Below are 14,714 nucleotides of genomic sequence, written 5' to 3' on the forward strand. Positions count from 1 at the left end.
CCGGTCTAGGAATGGTAGAACGATGGGTTCGATGACGGTTTGGATGTACCGTGCACTATTCAGTGTCCCCTCGACGATCACCAGTGGTGTACGGCCAGTGTAGGAGATCGCTCCCCACACCATGATGCCGGGTGTTGGCCCTGTGTGCCTCGGTCGTATGCAGTCCTGATTGTGGCGCTCACCTGCACGGCGCCAAACACGCATACGACCATCATTGGCACCAAGGCAGAAGCGACTCTCATCGCTGAAGACGACACGTCTCCATTCGTCCCTCCATTCACGCCTGTCGCGACAACACTGGAGGCGGGCTGCACGATGTTGGGGCGTGAGCGGAAGACGGCCTAACGGTGTGCGGGACCGTAGCCCAGCTTCATGGAGACGGTTGCGAATGGTCCTCGCCGATACCCCAGGAGCAACAGTGTCCCTAATTTGCTGGGAAGTGGCGGTGCGGTCCCCTACGGCACTGCGTAGGATCCTACGGTCTTGGCGTGCATCCGTGCGTCGCTGCGGTCCAGTCCCAGGTCGACGGGCACGTGCACCTTCCGCCGACCACTGGCGACAACATCGATGTACTGTGGAGACCTGACGCCCCACGTGTTGAGCAATTCGGCGGTACGTCCACCCGGCCTCCCGCATGCCCACTATACGCCCTCGCTCAAAGTCCGTCAACTGCACATACGGTTCACGTCCACGCTGTCGCGGCATGCTACCAGTGTTAAAGACTGCGATGGAGCTCCGTATGCCACGGCAAACTGGCTGACACTGACGGCGGCGGTGCACAAATGCTGCGCAGCTAGCGCCATTCGACGGCCAACACCGCGGTTCCTGGTGTGTCCGCTGTGCCGTGCGTGTGATCATTGCTTGTACAGCCCTGTCGCAGTGTCCGGAGCAAGTATGGTGGGTCTGACACACCGGTGTCAATGTGTTCTTTTTTCCATTTCCAGAAGTGTAGATAAACTCCAGTGGAAGACTCTGCAGGAGAGACGCTCAGTAGCTCGGTACGGGCTTTTGTTTAAGTTTCGAGAACATACCTTCACCGAGGAGTCAAGCAGTATATTGCTTCCTCCAACGTATATCTCGCGAAGAGACCATGAGGATAAAATCAGAGAGTTTAGAGCTCACACAGAGGCATACCGACAACCCTTCTTTCCACGAACAATACGAGACTGGAATAGAAGGGAGAACCGATAGAGGTACTCAAGGTACCCTCCGCCAGACACCGTCAGGTGGCTTGCGGAGTATGGATGTAGATGTAGATGTAGATGCTGTCATACTGGAAGCAGCGGCGTGAGGCTTGCAGCTCGTAGGGCATGCATCATGGGCACAGAAAGACTAATAGCGGGGGTGAGAGAATACAACTTTTTGTCTGATACACGCGATCCTCATTTGGAGGCAGAATACTTTTTCCCTCGATGTAATCTTGATAGAAAGCTGAATTCTCAAAATTAGTCGTGTCACTTCCAATATAAACTACTGTAAACTTTTAGTATGGATCAACGATCGTCAGGAGAACTAGCGAAAAGAACTGTTTATAATAGAAGAACTGGGATCCACTATCTTTCGGGCATTTTAACCTGATATGCTATCCGTCTATGCTTCCAAGGCAGTTCGGAAACCCCCAAAGTTCTAAAAATCCTTCTTCATATTTCTTCCACATCTCTATTGTAGGAGTAGGTAAATACTTGGGCTGTAGAGCAGTCCATATTGTCTGTCACATTTCTTTCACAATTTCTGAGACTGTTGAACGGCCTAAGCGAAAAGGACTGTCCCTGTAGCCAAGTATCTGGAAAAGATTAAAATAAATTATGCCGACAGAACGAATAGATAAGTTAACGGCCAAAGATATGTTTGCTTAAATTCAAATATAATGTTATGAATACAATGAAACAAAACAATCTATTTAGTAGAAAGTTCTCTCTAGCGGGACATACGGAACTAGATGTTACAATCGTTTGCTGTATTCGTAAACACTGCAGATAAATTTATCACACCACTCGTAACTACATTGTGGAATACCACTTTCTTCCGCCGAACCTTTCATATTGAGAGGCACCCACATGCCTTGCTCATACTGTGGCATCGAAGTCAGGCCTGCAAGATGAGTGGTCTGCCAAGCGAGTGGATTTATTCTTATTTCACGATTAACATCAATGACTGATTATGAGCTCCAGTACCCACAATTAAGCTAAAAATTATTCTCCTGTTTGAATATTACGCAACGGTAACGGATAACGCACATCTGACTATTAGTAATTTACACAACTCTGATTGTTCACTACGCTCTGGCAATACCACATTTTCTTTCTTACCCAATGACTTTGATCAACATGTGGTCATCGCACTGAATATGAATGGCGCACACATTATAAATTCTGGATATCATGACAACATACTATTCGAAGATAAAGGCCACCAATCCTTTTCTTTTCACTATCTTTTTTATTCCGATAAATTCTATAACCTAAACGCGCCATTACATTTTATACAACAATTACACATGAGAAACTCCGCCCAGTGGGCATGGCTTTACATTAGTGATTCTCTATCTTATGGTCTCGTAATTATCTAACACTACAGTACACTTTCTGGATAGGACGGTTGATCTTTTGCTATATCTCACACTTCGACTCTCACACCCATCATCAAAAAATTTCCTCCAGACCGAGCGGTACAAAAAGGAACATGTATAACCCACTGCCTCTGAACCTATCTTGCTACTCTCCCATGCAAACCACACATACTTAAAGTACATGAAATACATCACATTAACAACACAGAATACACCACAAAGAATAGTCACAACATCAGAATCACTTCACTTTCAGCTTTCCCACTTCAATTAGTATTCATCCCAGTTTCACACGACACTGCCCGACTTCGTAACTTTTCTTTCCTACTATGAAATCTGGAGGATATATGCACGTCTTCCTGTGCAATACAAGCCAAGTGGCATCGCTGGATAGACGGCTGACTCACCTTGCTTCTCTCTCAGAGTATTAGAGTGTGGATCTAGCGTCACACGGAAACGTAACACGCAAAGTAATATTAAGATCATATTCGTCACATACGCGAGTCCTCAACTGATACCTTAGACGAGTACTTCTCTTTAACCTTTGTCTCATACACAGATTGAGACTCATACAGTACTCACCACGTGGAAGTACTCGTCTCTATTTTCAAGTCCTGCACACGTCATTTCTTAAATATTTCCAACTTATAGTACACACGCCAGTAATTCAGCTTAACTTTAGCACTCGGAAGTATTTCAACTTAGTGCTACACTTGGTTTCATTGTGACCGTTGGTCACTTCCGTAGATTACTACGATCCCCTTAATATTACCTGTCTGTCATTTAATTCTCCCCACAAAAGTTCCTGAAATAGAGAAATAATTATTCCAGACTACTCTTAAGAATGTCACATGCATACCATCTCTCCACTCTTTTGTCTTTACGGAGCACACCTAAGACAGGTCTTACCAACACAAGATCCAGCGCTAGAGTGCTGAAACATGGCCGTTCTTCAGGTCATCTCGCACCTCTGCCGAAGTGGGGGAGCACCTTGCTACCGTATTGGTCAGCCACATTTCAGGCGCTCAAAGCTCAGGTAAATTTCATCTCTTTGATTCCACCAAAGGTGACCAAAGGACCGTCTCAAAGATGATCATATATTGCACATTCACTATCTGCGGTCAGCAGACGACCATACATTCATTCATTTCGCAGATCTCACCAAATTGTATGTAGGGATTTATTTTGTGGGAGTGCACATGTGATCAGTTAAATAAATAAATTGTCATTCTTCCCTACACTGGTATCCGGCTTCAGTGTATTAAGTGAAACTGAGTTATTATTACAAAAAATGTGTTGTTCTGACAAGAATCACGAAGAATGTTGTACCTATTTTCAATGTCGGGCGGTACTGTACCCTTTCAATATGATACAGCAAAACTGAAATGGAATAATTTATATGACTTTTGTATGAAGCACAAAGAGGCCACAAATGGTAAAACTTACCGCAAACAAATGGCTAGTCCTTGCCTTGTATCAATTACCTTTCTCCAGTTCGTTGTGCACTTCTCGGTGCTCGTTTTTATCAGGCGATACAGTTCTTCGAAACATTCTCGCGACATACGAACATATTTGAAGAACCTATCTTCGTCAGACTCTAGTTCAATACATAGACGATGGTATTCTCCTAAGTTTTCCGTCTTGCTGTTAATGTCGTGCACCCAACATCTCTTCTTGGTGCCATTTTGTATCGCTAGTGCGAGGATGAGTTACTCATTTCTGCACATAAAAAAAAATGAACTCGCACAAAGATAACGTTTGTGAGACTGAAACGAGATACTGTGATCTGGAACAGCACACGACATGTATCAACCGCTGTGTATCCAGAGAGCATAGCTGTTGTACACTTCCCACTGTAAAAGAAATAGTCACAAAACACAAATAACAATTTAGGTTTAAAAACTTTTTGTTAGGTGCCCAGGATTAAATGACATATAAACTATTGGGAAGACCAAGCGGTGGAATATTTCGTACCATTAACTTCTCAGAAACCTATGGTGTAATGAAACAATAAAGCAGTATTAGATTTAAAAGCGCTACTTTTTACACACACGCAGTGAGAGTGCAATTTACTATGTAAATGATAAATAAGTAAGCGGTTGATACGCTTTTCGATTTACTGATGGTGACTCTTTCTGCCACTAAAATGTTTTAGTAGAGAACTACATTTTAACGTTGCACATGGATTGTCACAAACATCGCGTAATTTATGTCCAAGAGACAACAGGCAGGAAGCTACATAAGTTTCATAAATGAATCTCAGACGGACAATACATCATCTCTTTGGCGAGGAATTACAATCGACGCTTTGGAGGATTTATTCAATGAATGAATTATATTATTAAATTATGTTATTGCTTTTATTTGACTCAGAAGGAATAATTGGTCCACTAAGCAGATAACATGGGTATTATTATCCAGCTGAGCGACCAGCCATTGGAGTACCGTGATTTTCTGCTGCCTGTGAGAGTAGGACCAACTGCCGCAACACGAGGAAAGTTTTCCTTCAATAAATCTACCTATCAAATTCAGGTAATTTCGCCGAGGAAGAATAAGAACATGGAGCCACAAACTCCGAGAAGATACGATTCGAGAAGCATACGTTTAATATTCTCAGCAGTTCCTCTGAATTTCAAAGCAGGGTAAACTTCACGTGTAACACACCAGGTGAAGAAAATGTAATGTCTTCGTTAGGAGCCAGAGCTTGCGAATTTCTGTGAAAGCGTACGGCTATCCAGCAAAGAAGAATTTATGAGTCACAGAGGATGCTGCTGGCAGAACTCTTTCCTCAAAGCTCAGACATGACACGTATCGATGAAAAAGGATTTTATCTCTCTCCGAAAGAATGCACTAATGATTAGCCAAAAGTCCTAAAACATTTGATGAAAACATGACAATGAAAGAGACCGATACGGATTGAAGGGAGAATGAACAAGATGCGAAATGAGGGCGTCTGAAAGTGGAATTTCTGAATATATTAACTAGTGTTTTCCACTGTTCCTTATTACTATCTAATACTTTCTCGATTAAGCACACATAGTTTTTCATTTCTTTTAAAATATTCTCCGTGGATAAAGTTGTAAACATGTACTACACAATATCCACCAATTGTTATCCCACTTACTTAATTTTAGGTATGTTAAGTCTTTTTTAATTGATATAACTATTTTCAACAAAGAAAACAGTACGTATTTCAGTATTTCAGGAAAAGAAAAGGAAGTGCCACCAAGCAATTCCCCATGATTTTCTATCTTAGATGGGTCATTCAAATCCAACCCTAGTTTTAATTCATTTGTATATGGCGGATTCCACCCCGTTGCAAAAATACAACTTCAGAAATTGAGTAACTTCATTGGCATACTAAATAGCAGGTTCTTTGCCAAGCCCTCACTAGGTATCACCTGCATGTAAAATATGAGATAAAATTTATTTTCAGCTTTGGATGGCACTAGCGCGCTGTTGAACACACCTATTTTTATTTCATTTCGTCTATGACAGCCAGAAATATTGAATACGAATCATTTCTGCGAATATGAAATGTCATTTTAACTGCAGTAATTATTTCCCTGAAGAAGAATATGTTTAACGGTGAAACTGTGCGTATTTTTTTTTAAGTGAAATGTTAAATATCATAGCTACAAGCTCAGTACCACCAGTGAGTGGAAATTTCGTCGCCATTATAAATTCGGGAGTATTCAGAGAGTTAAGCGCAGTAGAGCATGTTACATATGGTGCAACACGTTATTTTCATTGAACGCCGGAACATAGTTTCGACTGCTGCAGTTTACCAGATAACCATACGATAAGTTTCTTCAGAGACACGAACTCGCGATTTTTGAAGCAGAGGGGGCATCCGCAGTTCAAGCAACGTAGTGACCTGCTGCATCGTGAAACATTTGTGCGACAGACTGAATCGAGAATTAGAGGGACCAATGGACTTGTCGTCCGTTAAGCCGCAGTAAACGTTCCATCTTGCCCCTCTGCCATTGAGTGTGGCTTTGCACCTACATACGGCCGCAGTGTCTACCTTTGCAGAACCGACAGTGAAAAAATCCTCTCCCTCCAAGCTGCCAGTTTTGTTATCGAAGTATTTAAAAAACAGTGAGCGGAGGTTAAATACTCGGGCTAATGAACTGTTGATTTTCCATGTATCCTGGCGTGTGAGTTTATAAACATAATACTTGGCGAAATATTGAAGAGTTAGCAGGTGTTCTATACAGTTTACTGATCCGTCTCCATAACGTGTCTTCGGAAGTAAGCGTACTGTAACAAAAATACACTCCTGGAAATGGAAAAAAGAACACATTGACACCGGTGTGTCAGACCCACCATACTTGCTCCGGACACTGCGACAGGGCTGTACAAGCAATGATCACACGCACGGCACAGCGGACACACCAGGAACCGCGGTGTTGGCCGTCGAATGGCGCTAGCTGCGCAGCATTTGTGCACCGCCGCCGTCAGTGTCAGCCAGTTTGCCGTGGCATACGGAGCTCCATCGCAGTCTTTAACACTGGTAGCATGCCGCGACAGCGTGGACGTGAACCGTATGTGCATTTGACGGACTTTGAGCGAGGGCGTATAGTGGGCATGCGGGAGGCCGGGTGGACGTACCGCCGAATTGCTCAACACGTGGGGCGTGAGGTCTCCACAGTACATCGATGTTGTCGCCAGTGGTCGGCGGAAGGTGCACGTGCCCGTCGACCTGGGACCGGACCGCAGCGACGCACGGATTCACGCCAAGACCGTAGGATCCTACGCAGTGCCGTAGGGGACCGCACCGCCACTTCCCAGCAAATTAGGGACACTGTTGCTCCTGAGGTATCGGCGAGGACCATTCGCAACCGTCTCCATGAAGCTGGGCTACGGTCCCGCACACCGTTATGCCGTCTTCCGCTCACGCCCCAACATCGTGCAGCCCGCCTCCAGTGGTGTCGCGACAGGCGTGAATGGAGGGACGAATGGAGACGTGTCGTCTTCAGCGATGAGAGTCGCTTCTGCCTTGGTGCCAATGATGGTCGTATGCGTGTTTGGCGCCGTGCAGGTGAGCGCCACAATCAGGACTGCATACGACCGAGGCACACAGGGCCAACACCCGGCATCATGGTGTGGGGAGCGATCTCCTACACTGGCCGTATACCACTGGTGATCGTCGAGGGGACACTGAATAGTACACGGTACATCCAAACCGTCATCGAACCCATCGTTCTACCATTCCTAGACCGGCAAGGGAACTTCCTGTTCCAACAGGACAATGCACGTCCGCATGTATCCCGTGCCACCCAACGTGCTCTAGAAGGTGTAAGTCAACTACCCTGGCCAGCAAGATCTCCGGATCTGTCCCCCAATGAGCATGTTTGGGACTGGATGAAGCGTCGTCTCACGCGGTCTGCACGTCCAGCACGAACGCTGGTCCAACTGAGGCGCCAGGTGGAAATGGTATGGCAAGCCGTTCAACAGAACTACATCCAGCATCTCTACGATCGTCTCCATGGGAGAATAGCAGCCTGCATTGCTGCGAAAGGTGGATATACACTGTACTAGTGCCGACATTGTGCATGCTGTGTTGCCTGTGTCTATGTGCCTGTGGTTCTGTCAGTGTGATCATGTGATGTATCTGACCCCAGGAATGTGTCAATAAAGTTTCCCCTTCCTGGGACAATGAATTCACGGTGTTCTTATTTCAATTTCCAGGAGTGTACAATTGGATACTTTGACGCATGGTCTCGTGTAACATAACGGTTTCCAACAACACGTTTTCGTCATTACCACCTTTTCCCACTTTCTATTGAGCTGAGCGTTTCTTCTTCGTTTTCCCCATTCATGGTCCACTTCAGTTTTTTAATACTTAATTGACTGTCTTTTGTATCACCTAAATTTATTTTGTGGTTCACTAATCCAGCTCGTGATCTCAGTGTTCAAAAAAGGTAATCGTGATTTCCTGGTCGGGACTGCTACCTTTCGGATTTCCTCTACATCTATTCACACTGAAACGCCTGGCAGAGGGTTTATTGAACCATCTTCAAGGTATTTCTCTACCGTTCCACTGTCGAACAGGGAAAAATTAACCCTTAAATCCTTCCGTACGAGCTCTGATTTCTGTTGTTTTATTAGGATGATAATTTCTTTGTTTGAAGGTTGGCGTCAATAAAATCATTTCGAGTTTATTGGAAAATGTAAATGTCGTGTGACTACGGCCTCCCATCGGGTAGACCGTTCACTGGGTGCAAGTCTTTCGATTTGACACGACTTCGGTGACTTGCGCGGCGATGGGAAGGAAATGTTAATTAGAACAACACAGCATTTAGTCCCTGAGCGGAGAAAATCTCCGCCCCCTCCGGTAATCGAACCCGGGCCCGTAGGATTGACATTCTGTCGCGCTGAATACCCAGCTACCGGAGCCGACGCGTTTAGTGGAGAAAGTTTGTGATTGAAATTTTGTGAAAATATCTCGCCGCAATGCCGTTGCATTAATGATTGCCATCCTTACTCGCTTATCATATCCGCGGCAGTCTTTCCGCTATTTCGCGAAGATACAAAACGAGCTGCACTTCTTTAGACTTTTACGACGACCACAATCAATCCTATCTGGGAAGGATCCCATACCACACAGCAATGCTCTAGTAAAGGACGGACAACCGTAGCATAGACAGTTTTCATAGTACACTCACTGGATCTTCTATATGTTTTGTCAATAAAACGTAGATTTTGGTTTACCTTCCCCACGACATTAGCTATGAGACCGTACCAATTTAAGTTGTTCGTAATTGCAATTCCTAGGTATTTAATTCATCGACAGCCTTCAGGTTTGTGTGATTTATCGTGTAACCGAAGGTTTACGGATTTATTTTAGCACTCGTGTGGATGACCTCATACTTGTCCTTAATTAGAGCAAAGTGCTACTTTTCGCACCATACAGAAAGCTTTTCTAAGGCATTTTGGAATTGGTTGTGATAGGCTAACGTCCTTAGTGTACGGTAAATGACGGCATCAACTGCAAGTAATGTTAGAGGGTTACTCAGATTGTCACCTAAAACATTCATGTAGATTAGGAACAGCAGGGAGCCTATAACAATCCCTCGGGTTATGCCAGATATCGCTTCTGTTTTCGAGATGACTTTCATCGGTTTCTATGAACTGTGACCCGTATGACGGGAAATAACCAATCCATTCGCACAACTGAGACCACACTCCATAGGAAGACAATTTGATTAGTAGTCTCTTGTGAGAAACGGTGTCGGAAGCCTATTGGAAATCTAGAAATATGGAATCAATTCGAGATCCGCTGTCGATAGTATTCATTACTTCTTGAGAATAAAGAGCTAGTGGTGTTTCACAAGAACGATATTTTCTGAAACCGTAATATGTGTTAATAGTTTTCTGCGACGTAGTTCACATTGTTCGAACACAATATATGTTCCAAAATCTTCCTGCAAATCGACGCCAGTGGTATGGGTCTGTAATCCATCACATTACGCATACTTCTTTCGTTTAGTACTGGTGTGGCGTGTGCAACTTTCCACCCATTAGGTACGGAACTTTCGTCGAGCAAGCACTTGGGTGTGGCTGTTAAGCATGGAGGTATGGTGAAAGCTTACTTTGGGAGAAACCGAATTGCTATAAAATCTGGACCGGAAGATTTGACATTATTAAATGATTTAAATTGCTTCGCTACATCGAGGAAGTTACTCGAATTGGCAGCTGTTATTGATTCGAATTCTGAGATATTTCGTCTTCTTCGGTGAAGAAGTTTTTTTCGGAAAACTTTGTTCAGTAGCAATATTTTCATCGCGCTGTGGAGGTATTGACTGTGTCCTGCCGCTGGTGTACTTTACATTCGGCTAGAATCACTTTGGATTTTCTGCCAGATTTCAAGAAAGAGATCCGTTGTAGAAGCTATTAAAAGAATCTCCCCACTGAAATGGGTGCTAAGCTTCGGGCTTCAGTAAAACATCGTCATTCTTGGAGCTGTTGGGTCTTATGAATTGGCACGCTTTTTGCGTTGCTTCAGCAACAGTATTCTTACGTGCTTGTGTAGCATGGTAGATTAGCAGCACGCGTTGCTAATTTATATGCTATAAGTTTCTCAGTTGCCGTGATACTATTTCTTTGAATTTAAGCTACATCTGGTTTACACTTACACAGTCTGAAACGACTGGAGAAAGTCTCCTAGGTAGCGAATGTTTATCAGGTTCTTTAAACAAATGTATTTTGCATTTATTTTTGGTCGATTTGGATATTACGGTGTTCAGTCTCAATACAACGAACCTTCTGTGACTAATCCCTATATCCATCATGTTGCTCCCCATTTGCTCGTGTTTATCTGTTGGTGAGGGGCCAAGTACGTTTTCAGAACAATTCACACTTCGAGGGGGCTACTGAATTAACTGTACAACATAATTTTCGGAGAAAGTACTTACTACAGCTTCATTGTTTTATGCCGACCACCCTTTAAACACGTATTCTCGTCAACAATCGGGAGTACATTGAAGCGAAAGTTATAACTGTATGAGAGAGGGGTTAGACACTTAACCACTTTTGTGTCACCTACTGCGCGTCTTTCTCGAAGACGTGTTTTATTACAGTCAGTGGTCGAAAAATCATTTTATGGCTACATCTCCATGCACTGTGGAGTCGTTATCAGTAGTGCATAAATATTTCTTCACTGATGATGCTCCCCCGTTAAGTAACCAGTTGCTGGCAACTGAAAGAGCTACGAAGTGCAGCAAACAATGAAAAAGTACCATTCAAACTAGAATCTCGTCTTCTGTTCGACGCTGCATGTAACTAAGCTAATCTGAATCACCAGTTTCACATATAAAATTTGCGTAAAGTAGTGCACACTAACATATCTATTGAATGTTGAAGTTATGCATTGAACACAAAACTCGCACAACAACGTAACTACAAATTTATTACGCATAGACAAGAGATTATTATAGCTCTTTATAGTACAACATTACATATCCATTTAAAAATAACTCGATCCAGCAAATCACCGAAAGGAAGGAAGATTTTGTTTAACGTCCAGTCGTCATTGACATCCTGAGAGAAGGAGCACAGTCTTGTAGTGTGCAAAGGTTGGGGAAGGTAACAGGCCATGCCCCTTCAAAGGAACGATCCCAGCATTTGCCTAGAGCGATTTAGGGAAATTACGGAACACCCAAGCCCGTATGTCAGACGCAGCTTTGAACCGTCACCCTCTTGAATGCGACTCCAGTGCGCTAACCACTGTGACACCTCGCTCGTTGAGATCACCGAAAGAACGCAGTTTATGTTACGAGGGCAGTTCAATAAGTAATGCAACACATTCTTTTTCTCGGCCAATTTTGGTTGAAAAAACCGGAAATTTCTTGTGGAATATTTTCAAACATTCCCGCTTCGTCTCGTGTAGTTTCATTGACTTCCGACAGGTGGCAGCGCTGTACGGAGCTGTTAAAATGGCGTCTGTAACGGATGTGCGTTGCAAACAACGGGCAGTGATCGAGTTTCTTTTGGCGGAAAACCAGGGCATCTCAGATATTCATAGGCGCTTGCAGAATGTCTACGGTGATCTGGCAGTGGACAAAAGCAAGGTGAGTCGTTGGGCAAAGCGTGTGTCATCATCGCCGCAAGGTCAAGCAAGACTGTCTGATCTCCATGGTGCGGGCCGGCCGTGCACAGCTGTGACTCCTGCAATGGCGGAGCGTGCGAACACACTTGTTCGAGATGATCGACAGATCACCATCAAACAACTCAGTGCTCAACTTGACATCTCTGTTGGTAGTGCTGTCACAATTGTTCACCAGTTGGGATATTCAAAGGTTTGTTCCCGCTGGGTCCCTCGTTGTCTAACCGAACACCATAAAGAGCAAAGGAGAACCATCTGTGCGGAATTGCTTGCTCGTCATGTGGCTGAGGGTGACAATTTCTTGTCAAAGATTGTTACAGGCGATGAAACATGGGTTCATCACTTCGAACCTGAAACAAAACGGCAAATCAATGGAGTGGCGCCACACCCACTCCCCTACCAAGAAAAAGTTTAAAGCCATACCCTCAGCCGGTAAAGTCATGGTTACAGTCCTCTGGGACGCTGAAGGGGTTATTCTGTTCGATGTCCTTCCCCATGGTCAAACGATCAACTCTGAAGTGTATTGTGCTACTCTTCAGAAATTGAAGAAACGACTTCAGCGTGTTCGTAGGCACAAAAATCTGAACGAACTTCTCCTTCTTCATGACAACACAAGACCTCACACAAGTCTTCCCACCCTAGAGGAGCTCACAAAACTTCAGTGGACTGTTCTTCCTCATGCACCCTACAGCCCCGATCTCGCACCGTCGGATTTCCATATGTTTGGCCCAATGAAGGACGCAATCCGTGGGAGGCACTACGCGGATGATGAAGTTATTGATGCAGTACGACGTTGGCTCCGACGTCGACCTGTGGAATGGTACCGTGCAGGCATACAGGCCCTCATTTCAAGGTGGCGTAAGGCCGTAGCATTGAATGGAGATTACGTTGAAAAATAGTTTTGTGTAGCTAAAAGATTGGGGAATAACCTGGTGTATTTCAATGCTGAATAAAACATCCCCTGTGTCAGAAAAAAAAATGTGTTGCATTACTTACTGAACTGCCCTCGTATTTACGAGCTACTGACATGGCGACGGCATGGGTCTTTCGTCTCGAGAAACATAAAGTAGCACGATGTACTGGCACCGAGTGGCAGCATAATCAAGAGAAATGCAGCGCATGACCAAAAACCTAAAGGATGCATAAGGTACGGTTGGATGCTAAAGTAACTTCTTACACCTAAAAGCCAACATCAGCTGAGTGACAGAGTGTCACTTGAGTGCGTCAGAGCTGTTCCTGTAAAGCGTTGTTACTAGGCTTGGTCCATACTGTTTAGCTCTGGCAGGTTGGTCAAAAGCTGCAATAGTCAGATTTGTGGCGCATTCGGTGGTGACGGCGATCCAAGGTTGCACTGCGAGTTCGTGTGAGAGCTGGCGTACTCGCCGTCAAGCTTCCGGTCGAACACGCTTGACTGCCACAAGATAGGATGGTCGTAGTGTGAACCGAGGACATCGTAACGCCTCCATATCTATGTCTACTATTCTAAAACAAGCAGTGGACTGCCTGCAATATTCTGAGTCATCCCACAACACTGCACTTCTACAGGGTGTTTCAAAAATGACCGGTATATTTGAAACGGTAATAACAACTAAACGAGCAGCGACAGAAATACACCGTTTGTTGCAATATGCTTGGGACAACAGTACATTTTCAGGCAGACAAACATTCGAAATTACAGTAGTTACAATTGTCAACAACAGATGGCGCTGCGGTCTGGGAAACTCTATAGTACGATATTTTCCACATATCCACCATGCGTAGCAATAATATGGCGTAGTCTCTGAATTAAATTACCCGAAACCTTTGACGGAATGGCTTCACATGCAGATGAGATGTACTGCTTCAGCTGTTCAATTGTTTCTGGATTCTGGCGGTACACCTGGTCTTTCAAGTGTCCCCACAGAAAGAAGTCACAGGGGTTCATGTCTGGCGAATAGGGAGGCCAATCCACGCCGCCTCCTGTATGTTTCGGATAGCCCAAAGCAATCACACGATCATCGAAATATTCATTCAAGAAATTAAAGACGTCGGTCGTGCGATGTGGCCGGGCACCACCTTGCATAAACCACGAGGTGTTCGCAGTGTCGTCTAAGGCAGTTTGTACCGCCACAAATTCACGAAGAATGTCCAGATAGCGTGATGCAGTAATCGTTTCGGATCTGAAAAATGGGCCAATGATTCCTTTGGAAGAAATGGCGGCCCAGACCAGTACTTTTTGAGGATGCAGGGACGATGGGACTGCAACATGGGGCATTTCGGTTCCCCATAAGCGCCAGTTCTGTTTATTGACGAAGCCTCCAGGTAAAAATAAGCTTCGTCAGTAAACCAAATGCTGCCCACATGCATATCGCCGTCATCAATCCTGTGCACTATATCGTTAGCGAATGTCTCTCGTGCAGCAATGGTAGTGGCACTGAGGGGTTGCCGCGTTTGAATATTGTATGGATAGAGGTGTAAACTCTGGCGCATGAGACGATACGTGGACGTTGGCGTCATTTGGACCGCAGCTGCAACACGGCGAACGGAAACCCGAGG

The sequence above is a fragment of the Schistocerca cancellata genome, chromosome 7, assembly GCF_023864275.1.
Source record: "Schistocerca cancellata isolate TAMUIC-IGC-003103 chromosome 7, iqSchCanc2.1, whole genome shotgun sequence".
Classification (NCBI taxonomy): domain Eukaryota; kingdom Metazoa; phylum Arthropoda; class Insecta; order Orthoptera; family Acrididae; genus Schistocerca; species Schistocerca cancellata.